At 52.2% G+C, this 10,486-nt stretch overlaps 1 long non-coding RNA gene across 2 annotated transcripts; it reads left to right on the top strand.

Annotated features, from left to right (window-relative positions):
* The first annotated feature begins 665 nt into the window (after positions 1-665).
* Positions 666-8,137, top strand: LOC121133538. Of its 2 annotated transcripts, none has more exons than XR_005870413.1 (3): positions 666-801; positions 4,763-5,029; positions 7,807-8,137. It is a non-coding gene; the product is annotated as an uncharacterized LOC121133538 (long non-coding RNA). The 2 variants fall into 2 exon arrangements; XR_005870414.1 differs by lacking the exon at positions 666-801 and adding an exon at positions 2,212-2,369.
* The last annotated feature ends 2,349 nt before the right edge of the window (positions 8,138-10,486 follow it).

Genomic DNA, 10,486 nt, shown 5'->3' with positions numbered 1-10,486 from the left:
GCCAGCGATGCCATGTCATCCTAAAGCAGGGCCAGCGTAGGTCCTGGGGCTCCATGGGATGAAGGTGCGGGGAGGGCCACCTTGGCCCCGCTGTACCCCTCCCTCTTCAGACATAAGGTCTCCCTGTGCCAACTATGATAAAGCTGTGGCCGTCTTTCCATGTCAGCCCGCCGCCCGCCGCCCGCCGCCCGCCGCCCGCCGCCCGCCCCTCTCTCCCACGTCCACATTTGTCCTGGCTTTCGAACCCGAAGGTGGGTTTGAGATGGCAGGAGTCCTCAGAGACCAGTGACACCACTTTCCAAAGCAGCTGACCTCTGTGGTCCCCCTCTGCCAGGCACATCACTGTGCCTGATTCTGGTCCTAGACACCAGCCACCCTGGCCCCTCTGTCTGCCCATGCTCAGTGCTGCTACCCTGCCTAGAACAGAGGGCCTTGGATGGTCCCTTGGGACCCTGGGGCTGGGACGGCCTGTCTGCTCCACCATGCCCTTCCCCCACAGCACAGAGCAAGGCTCACTCAGATTAATTAATCCGCTGCCCAGCCCGCTCCTCCAGCTTATCTTTTATTCATGGACAAGCAGCGTTCTCTGCTTTACCAGGATGCGGGCATCAATATTTCATCCTGCTTAGCCTGCCAGCTCCCGGCCTCCCCCCGCCCCGCCCCCACTCAGCTTTCCACTGGCTTTAGGACCCGGAAGGCTAGGTATGCTGGCCAGCCCAGAGGCATCAGACGCCAGGCTGCCTCCTTGGGCCCCCGGCCCGTCCTCAATCCCACCCGTGGCAGACCTGAACACCTTTCTGGGTAAGTAAACTAGAGAGGCACTAGCTTCAAGGCTACAAGCACAGGGGATGGGGCGCAGCGTCTTAGGGATGCTGGGATGTACCTGGGGCAGGTGAGGCTGGCACTGGCATGTCTTCTTCCTTTCTAAGTGCTCAGCACTGGTCCTGGCGTGGAGTGAGTGACCCTTTAGGCCTGGACTCTCACTCGTTCCCGTGACTTCTGTGCTTAAGTGGGGAGAGCCAAGTGGGTACGCGCACTGGCTAGCCATGCCCGGGCCTTCTCATCAGCTTCTGGACTCTAGGCCTCCCTAGCAGGTGCTCAGAACTCTGGGGGCTGAGCTTCACGTCTGCAGGGTCTCAGAGCTGCCCATGGGGATCACACTCTGATATGCAAATCACGAGTGATGAGTGTGTGACTGTGTGAGTACTAAGGTGCAGATGTATGTGTGAGAGAGGGTGAGGTTCTGCTGGGGGCGGGGTGTCCCTAGCGTTCAGCTGACACTCTACGAAGTTGCCAGGGTGGAAAGCCGCGGTGCTGTAGGTGGGTGGAGGCAATGGGTGGGCGGTCCCGGGTGCCTCTGGAGTTCAGGGGTGTGAATATGGGCAGTGTGGTTTTATGAGGGTGCACATTTTCGTGTGCATGGCTAATAGATCCAGTCTTCAAACGTGTGTGAGTGTTGCAACCGTTTGTGAGCACTGGGGACACCAAAGAGCCTGTGTCACAGTGGTTCTTTCTCGGACGCTCTGCAGGGAGCTGTCCTGCTTGGCTCAGATGTAAGCAGAAACACACCCAAGTGGCCTGTGGGCAATGCTCAGCAGACTTTCCTGGGCTTGTGGTTCCATTGTCTGTGTGCTGGGTCTATGGCCAGTGTGTGTGCGTGTGCGTGTGCGTGTGCGTGTGCGTGTGCGTGTGTGTGTGTGTGTGTGTGTGTGTGTGTGTGTGTGTGTGTGTGTGTGGTCTCTGGCCCTGGCTTCTTTGCTGAGGTGCAGGGTAGGAGACTGTCCCCTGACAAGGGTGTTGTAGGCTTCAGGAGAGCACCAGGAGGCATCTACTTGCAAGCTCTTTCATATCCCAATCTCAACCTTTCGGGAAAGCCATCGAACATGAAGTACACCCAGAACCTAACACATTCCCCCATCTGTGCGACATAATCCCTGCTCCCTCTGTGTGACATCCCTGCTCCCTCTGTGCCCTCAGTTTGTGCCTAGCACCACAGCAGCTTGGAGAGACAGTCTAGCTCTTGAAGCCATGTTGGCTACCTGCCTCCTGGGTACTGCTCCATCTGTGCCTGCTTCAGGTGCACCAGCCACCCCTGCCAGACAGCTGTATCTGGAGCCATGGAGCCCTTTTCTCCTCCAGATGTTGCCTGGCTCGCTCTCTGGCCTTCTTCAGGTCTCTGCTGAAATGTCACCTCCTGCTTGAGACCCGGCCCTACTCTCTGTGCTGTTTTTGTGGTTTCCCGTCACGAGAAGCGCAGACTCCTCACACAGCGCTGGAACAGTTGCCCGTGTTTACCGTGAGCAGCTTGTCTTCTGCCAGCACCGTGGAAGCTCGGGAACTTTGAGATCACATTCATCAACTCCTCTGTGGTAGGGATTGCTGCGAAAGGGTGGAACACGCATCATAGAGTGAGTGAGTGAGTGAATGAATGAGTGGGTAATGAATGAATCGCCCTCCACCTTCCTCCAGGGCTCCTTTAGGACAACCCATGGGCTGATACTTTTTTCCTGAGTTCAAATGCTAGAAAACCTTTAGCATGTGTGGAAGAGCTGTGTGTGTTCATTGTTTGCTTGTTTGGTCATTCATTCATTCATTCATTCACTCACCAGATATTAAGCTCCTGCTATATTCCAGGTACTGTCGTAAGTGTGGAAATCATCATACCAGGCAGTGGACATGACTTGCTTTCTAATGATGAGTGTGTCTTCAGGCCTTTTTTCCTACTCTCCTTTCTGCTTTGCCTGTCCCAAAGCCAGTGACTAATTTAGTGAGGCTTTGTGACACCTCCCCTCTGACTTCATCTCATTGTCCCTGTTTCCTCTTCACGGTCCTGATGGTTTTAACGGTGGGAGCCAGACTCACAGTGGCTGGAAGTATGGAGGCTCAGTTGGTCTCTGTCCGGGATCTCTCTTGGCCATGATCTCTGTGCCTCATCTTTGCCTCTGACATGGCTCCCTTTCTCTTCTACGGGTTAAACTGCTTTCCCAGACAAGGTCCCATCACTATCATCGTGACAAAACATCCATCTAGACACCCAGTCTTAAGGAACCATTCACATTCCTGTTTATGTATCTAATTCGTGTGTGTGTGTGTGTGTGTGTGTATGTGTGTGTGTGTGTGTGTGTGTGTGTGTGTTGGGGATGAGAAGCCAGATTCAGATGCAGGCCTTGATGGAGATGAAAGGTAAGTCAGATGTCTTGTGTGAGAGGAGACAGCCCTTTGCTGACATTTCTACTGACTGGCTGCTTGGATAAGAGTTAGTGTGGCCTGGTGGGGACATTCTTGGCTCCTTACACTATCATCGAGGCTAGGGTGACTTTTGTCATCTGACATTTGGGTTAGTAAAAGGGATGATTAATGGGAACAGAGAAGGCAGCCATGAGTCATGAGCATCTCCTACTCCTCTTACAGGGAAATGCATCCCTCTCATCAGCACCACGGGATCACACACTAGACTAAACTTTGGCGAGGAGGGTGGTAAGGATGGAAGGCTTTGCTTAAGAGTCAGAGGGACCCGGGCTTCTTGTGGCCTTGGGTTTAGGATTCCCATTCTGACACACAGTCCCCTTCTGTTCCTGAGATGGTTCATCTGCATTGTCAACCTTAATGGACGTAGAGTCACCCAGCACACACTGTTGGGTGTGTGCCAGGAAGGTGTGGCCGAGGAGGAAAGAGGATGTGGATGGTGGGAGGGAAGGGGGGAGAGGACGCTGAGCACCAATATTCACCATGGGGTGCTTCCTAATTGTGGATGCATTGCTGCTTGTCACCCCTGCTCCTGAACCGTGCCTCCCTGGCCCTGATAGACGGCATCCTCAACTGGGAGCCCAAACAAGCCCTTCCTTCCTTGGGTTGCTTTGGTCATAGCATTAAGAAAAGTAACTAATGCAGCACCTTGTCTCTCTGACACACCCTAGCACAGGAAGAAAAGTTGTAGGGAGTGAGTAGCGGCAGCTTGCTGAGTGCCGGGGCTGAGGCACCATGGCTAATTGGCTCATGCCCTTGAACAAGCTAAGTAACTTTCCTGCTTGGTTTCCCCACCACTCACTGCAGTGCCCTGCCCTGGGGTTGGTGTGAGGATTAAATGAATTAGTATGGTAAGGAATTAATTTTGCAGAACATCTGTTTAGAGTGCCACTCAATAAGGGACAGCCACTATTATCATTTGAGGAATTCTGAAAGTCGTCACAATGCCTCTGGGCCTGCACAGCCTGAGATTCCTTCTCCAACACCCGTGGAAAGAGACTCTTGTAATCCTTCACTCAGGAAACTGAGGCAAGAAGATGGAGAGCTTGAGATCAGCTGGGGGAGAACCTATCTCAAAATCCAACAAGACAAACAAGAAATCATTCCTCCGCTTGTCTTGGAGGCTATAGCTCTTCCCAAAACCACCTCTTAAAAAAAAACACCACAGAATAGCATCTAATGCACAGTATTATGCCCAGGGATTTCAAGTCTGTAAAGGAATGATCAGCAGCTGAGTGGTGTGAGGTTATTCCACAGCCTCTGTGAGCTAAGGAGGACTTCGACTTTCTGTTTTCCCGCCCCATGACTCGTGGAGTGCAAGTATCTAACCCAGAGCTCGGTACACCCTAAACAAGCCCTCTACCGACGGAGCCACCACGTCCCAGGCCCTCTTTTGCTTGTTCGTTTATATAAGATCTCAATCTGTAGTCCAGGGTGGCCGTAGATTCTTAGCAATCTTCTTGACTCAGTTTCCCAGGTATGAGTCACCAGTCCTGGTTTAATCTCTTTTCTTTAGATGAAATGACAGAAGATTTCTGCAGAGACGGAAGAAAACAGCACATTTGAAGGACTTAGTATAACCCTGAAGCATTTGTGTGACCAGCCAGCAGAAGGGCAAAGGGGATCTCCACATCTTCCAGCCCCAGCCTTCATGATATAATGGATCCTCGCCTCTCCCAGAGGGTGATGTGTAGCCATCACACCTCTCCCGCATGACTGAAAAGGAGGAAGGGTGTCTTTTCAGCAGGGCTGGGCCCTGCGTGGCTGGCTCTCTCTGCAGCAGGTCGGGCATTGACAACTACTGTATGACAATGTATCTCAGTGGTGTAGCTTTGACAGCTACTGTATGACAGGTGTGGCCAGGAATTTAGCTCCTGACCTGAGAGCCGGTGATACCTGCTGGGAAGGGGGCGTTCCTGCCAGGGTGACTAGAGCCCCTAGTGAAGTCCCCCGGGGCCAGGTTTGCCCTAGTCTGCCCTATTCTCTCCACCTGTAGGCTGCCCTCACCTGTCCACTCTGGACAACTCCCAGGCTAGGCATCTGGGCAGCACCAACTGTGGTAAGGCCGCTAGGGTGTCACCCTGGGTCCCCTGGCACAGGTTTCTTGGATACCATTTGACCTCTGCAGACCTCAGAAGGGAGAAAGGCTAGTCCAAACTAGGGCTTAAGCTTTGGGAACATTCTCATTTTTTACTGAGATTGCAAGGAAGAGGGAAAAAAAAGAGTGAAAAATAGCCCCATCTAGACTGCACAGAGAGAAAGCAATTTCCTCCCCAGATCTCTTTTTCTGATTCTCAGAAGATGAAATTTTGAATGTCCTAGTGGCTCTGGATGGGCTGTGGACCAGACCACCTACAAGGCCCGGGGAGGGAGATGAGGGGAGCAGGGTTGGGCAAGGGGAGGGAGGCTTCTGCCCTGGCCTCTAGAATGAAATAAGGAGAGACGGGGTAGAAGGGAGACAGGGTCAAAGTTGAGGCCCAAGGTGGGCAGGGACCACACTGAGATATGAGGCAGGCACTGGCAGACAGGAGGGCAGTGCTGGGGAGAGTTCCCGGCCTGGACGGCACTGGAGCTGGCACTCACAGGAGTCCCTGTTCTGGACTTCATATCTTGGGGGTTCTATGGGCAAAAGAACCAGTCCCCAGTACAAGCCAGCACTTTGCACTCCTCCTTTATTGCTAGGTTGCCTGGGTGCTGGGCAGTCAGGTGGTTTCTTGTCAGACATTCAGGGTTCTGGCATGGAGTATGAGAGCTCCCCAGACAAGCTCTGAGCCTTCCTGGTTCTGTGCTGTGCGAGTTGGGGTCACTCTACAGTGTTGTTGACGTCTGAGCTCCCAGGAGGTGACTATGAAGGGTTAGCCTGCAGAACCACAGGCTTCCTGAGGAGACTGAGTCCCCCAGGGCCTCTCAGGAGCTTTTCCTTTCCTTTGATGTGATGCTGACCCTGTAGCCTGAACCCATCACCCATCCTCCATCTAGCCCAGAACCCGCTATTGCCTCCAACCTACTAAACACCTCCTAACCATCCACACTGTCAACCAGTCTATTGCCCTACATCGTGCCAACCCATAGTTTTCTAAGCTATGGAGCAAACTGCTCACCACACAGGAAACCCACCCACCATCCTGATAGTCAGCCATCTTATCACCTACCTGGTTTACCAACCAATGCGCCTGTTCCCCACTGACCAGCCAGGAGACAGATACTACATAGTGATGGTAACAGAGAAGGCTTGTTGTAAGGAATTATAGGGCTGGGGGTACGGCTTAGTTGGTAGAGTACTTACCCCAGGGTGCTGAAGCCTGGATTTTGATCCTCAGTGCCTCCTAAATTGGGAAAGGTGGTGCACACCTGTAATCCTGGAACACTCAGGATCTGGAGTCTGGATGATCACAAGTTCAAAGGCATCCTTGGTTACTTATTGGGTTTGAGGCCAACCTGGGATACATGAGATCCCATCATAAAATTAAAACAAAACCCAAATCACCATTGTTACCAAAAATCCCCCAAAGAACTATTAATTATAGGAGATTGTCTGCTATAAGAAGGGATTGCTGCCTTGTCTCAAAAGTACAGGAACAGGACTGGGACGGGACCCAGCAATAGAGCCCTGGCCTAATACGTGGAAACTTAGAGCTGAGGCAGGACACTGAAGGCAGGACCAGCTCAGGAGGCCCTCCCTCCATCCCAGCTCTCCCAGAGCAGAGATCTGAACCTTGTCAGAGAAGGGGCAGCCAGGACTCTGGAGGGCTGGAATTTGCTGAGCCCTCACATGTGGGAAGCTGTGAGCTGTGGATGCCTGGCTGCGAATACTGGGAGGAAAACTTTTCCTTCTGTAGTGTCCTTCCAGCCTCACACCTCACACAGCTGAACAGAGCCAGGAAGTAAAGGAAAACATGTTCCCAGGCCCGGCTTCCCCGTCACTGACCAGGCAATGGTGGCCACGCCCATTCCCCAGCTCTGCAATCTGCCTGGCACATCCCCCCCAATATGCCAGTTAGGCCACCAAGCATCCGGTCCCCACCTTCGGACCGTTCCAGCAAGCAGGTTTTCCAAGGTGTGCATCCGCTCCAGGCTCTGTGCTCAGGGCAGTGAGGGACCCGGCAACGAAAACTCCAGCCTGAAGGGGGGAACCCCTGGGAGTCTATCCAAAGCAATAGACATGGGCTGCCATATTACTTAGAGGTGGAACATTGTCTCAGCATGCACAGGTCCCAGGTTCCATCCCAGCACTGCAAAAACAAGTGAGCATGTGCGGGCTAAGCCAACAGCCACAGTCAACAAGGACCCGCCACGGGGCCCGACAGCAAGCTCTGATGCTGACAGTGAGCGGACCCGGCTATGAAACAGCTCCACAGACCTGGTGGGGGTAAAGATTTGGAAAGGGAACAGAGAGGAGAGGTACCTCTGTGACCCCAGGTGTCACAGAGGACTAAGGAACAGGAAGACTCAAATGAGAAAGGCTTGCTGAGTTGGGGGAGTCTGGCATATTAAGTGCTCGGGGCTCGCACTCTGTGTCCCTGGGGGAGAGGCTAATCATATGCTCAACTTCTTCCCCAGGTGGTAAACCTGGCTTCTCTCTGATAGACACTTGCTTCATCAAGGAAGAAACCGACTTTTTAAATTTTATTGTAAGGTTTGCTCAACACCAGGCAGACATCAGAAAGGACTTCCTGTCCAGATCAGGAGGCTCACGACTCCAATTCTCTGTGGACCTTCAGGGAGAGTTCATATCCGTCTGTGCTGGATGACAGGTCGACCCTGGAAGAGTCAAGGGCATAGCTGCAATGACCCTTCCTAACCTTGTTAAAGGATTCCCTACCGCCCAGGTTCCCCTGCTCCTCCGTTCCCGTAGACGGCTCAAGCACCATTAAATATCTTGGAATAAAAATCTGACTTCACAATCAATTGATGGAGAAAGGTTCCTCAAACATTTCCCAGAGAAGGTAATTAAATTCCGATAGGAGAGGATGAAGCGGCTAGTGCCGGGCGGTGGGAGCCGCGCTGGCGCCCGGGCTGCTGAGCAATGAAATCACGGGCGTGCGCAGCCCAGAGCTGGCAGCCGCACAAAGGAAATGGGAACAGTCAAATATCTCCCTCCTCGTTGAGTTCCATTTACATGTTTATAATAGAGGTTCTTAAGGCCCTAATGAGAAGGCTGCTCATTGCAGGGAAGAGGGTGATTAAGGCTCTGCCAGACGAGATCAGGGACAGGAACAAAGGCCTGTTAATTACTGTAGAGGGACCGGGAGAGCCAAGTCCAGGCTCACCCAAAGCTTTCCCAGACTGGTGCCGCCTCACTCTCCCAGAATCACCTCTGTCGGCTGCCCAGGTGACTTCTGAGGAGCGGGTGGGATAACTCTTGGGGCTACATTCTTTGGCTCTGGGACCGCATTGAAAGACTCTCCCAAGGGGAAAATTCCAGGCTAGAGTACGGTTTGTGCAGGTGTGTTATCTGGAGTTGCCCTTTTTTGGGAGTAAGGAATCAGAGGACATTGCACTGCTTGGTTGGTCACTGTGTGGGCCACTTGAGGGTAACGCGATTGAATTTTGGTTCCTAGAAAGGGATATCACCCTAGGCAGATAAAAACAAAAACAAACAAACAACAACAACAACAAAAAACCCAACTCTTCCCAGCTTGGGGGATGCCCAAGAGACTTAGATCCAGGCCAGAACTGGTGACTGCTATGTCTCCTGATCCTAAAGCGGGGTCTTATTAATAAGAGCTCATGATATGTGGGGGAAATGAGAGATATACGGTCATGTCCAGAGCACCTATACCATATGTACTAAACATCCAATACCTTCATGCACTGAGTACCTATACCAATGTAAAATTTATCATCAATACCTGAGCATCAGCCATCACTCACTGAGCACCTACACCACAACATACAGAGCACACATACCAGCGTTCCCTAAGCAGCAGGTACTGGTACCTATAGCTCTGTGTACTGAGAACCTACACCACCATACACCAAACACCTATACCGTTTCGTGCACCGAGAAGCCATGATGTTCTAGACTTGGTGTTATATCATCAAAATTTCAAACCCACCTAGGGTGGTATATGACTTATCTGCTTACACATGAAGAGACTGAGGTCCCAGAAGGTATAGGACACTGAACTAGCCAACAGCAGACCTGTGTTTTGGACCCAGGTCTGACTCTAAGTGTATTGATTCCAATAAATTCAGGACAGTATGGTTGCTTAGTACATGATGCTCAGTGCATGGTGGTATAGACGATCAGTGTGTGGTGGTGCAGACAGTGCATGGTGGTGTAGATGATCAATGTATGGTGGTGTAGACAGAGCACGGTGGTAGCAGTGCTTATCACACACCGTAGGTGCCCAGTACACAGTAATATATGTGCTCAGTATACAATGTAGGTGCTCAGTACACTAGTATAGGCTCTCAGTATATTATGCTAAGGTACTCAGTGCACAATAGTAACTTCTCATTCTTTGAGGATGAACTGGTGGTGTGAGGCTGAAGAAATTGGCTATCTCTCTATGCTTCCTGTAGACCTTGAGATAAGTGTGTGCTTAAGCCAATGCCCTTAAGCTTGGTTCTGTTCCCAGTTCCTCTTCTTGTGAAGGGGGTGTTGGGTAACATCAAGGATGATTCTTAGTCTGGCTTGGGGGAGGTAGAGAAGAGGAATGGAGTCTTTGCCCCGAGGCTTTGGGGCTCAGGTTCACTCTGGGGTTAGGGTGGAGTGTAAGTCCAGGTCAGTGTTGGGATTAAAGCTGGAGATGATGAGCGTGGTTAAGGAAATCATGAGGCTTTGGCTTCGTGTCTGAGGTCTTGGTAGAGTCCTGGACAAAGCAAGCTCTAAGACCCTGGCTGGCTGAGGACTCAGCTACCGTCACCAAGGCCTGGACTAGAACTCTCCCGAGCATCAGTTATGCCAGGCAGTGCTGAAGTTTGCAGCAAGGGCCACTGCTGTGGGCTGGGTCAAGAGCTTGGCAGGGAAAGAGCCTGGCAGACAATGAGCCGCATGGCAGGCAGGAGCGGCCAGCCAGCCAGCCAGTGCCAGGCAGGATCTGAAGCCAGCACCACGGACAGTTCCAGGAGTGGTGGGCGCTGCTCTTTAATGAAGAAGATGCTGACATTCATTTCCCACCTGCTTCTCCTGGCTGTGAAGCCAGGCTCCAGCCATGACATCACAGCCACGGATCTCCAAGAAGACCGAGACAACACTGTATCTTCCAAAACATCGGGCTTCTGCCTGGGTACC

The sequence above is a fragment of the Mesocricetus auratus genome, unplaced genomic scaffold (assembly GCF_017639785.1).
Source record: "Mesocricetus auratus isolate SY011 unplaced genomic scaffold, BCM_Maur_2.0 Super-Scaffold_100022, whole genome shotgun sequence".
Taxonomy (NCBI): domain Eukaryota; kingdom Metazoa; phylum Chordata; class Mammalia; order Rodentia; family Cricetidae; genus Mesocricetus; species Mesocricetus auratus.
This window is presented reverse-complemented; position numbering and strand designations above follow the sequence as displayed.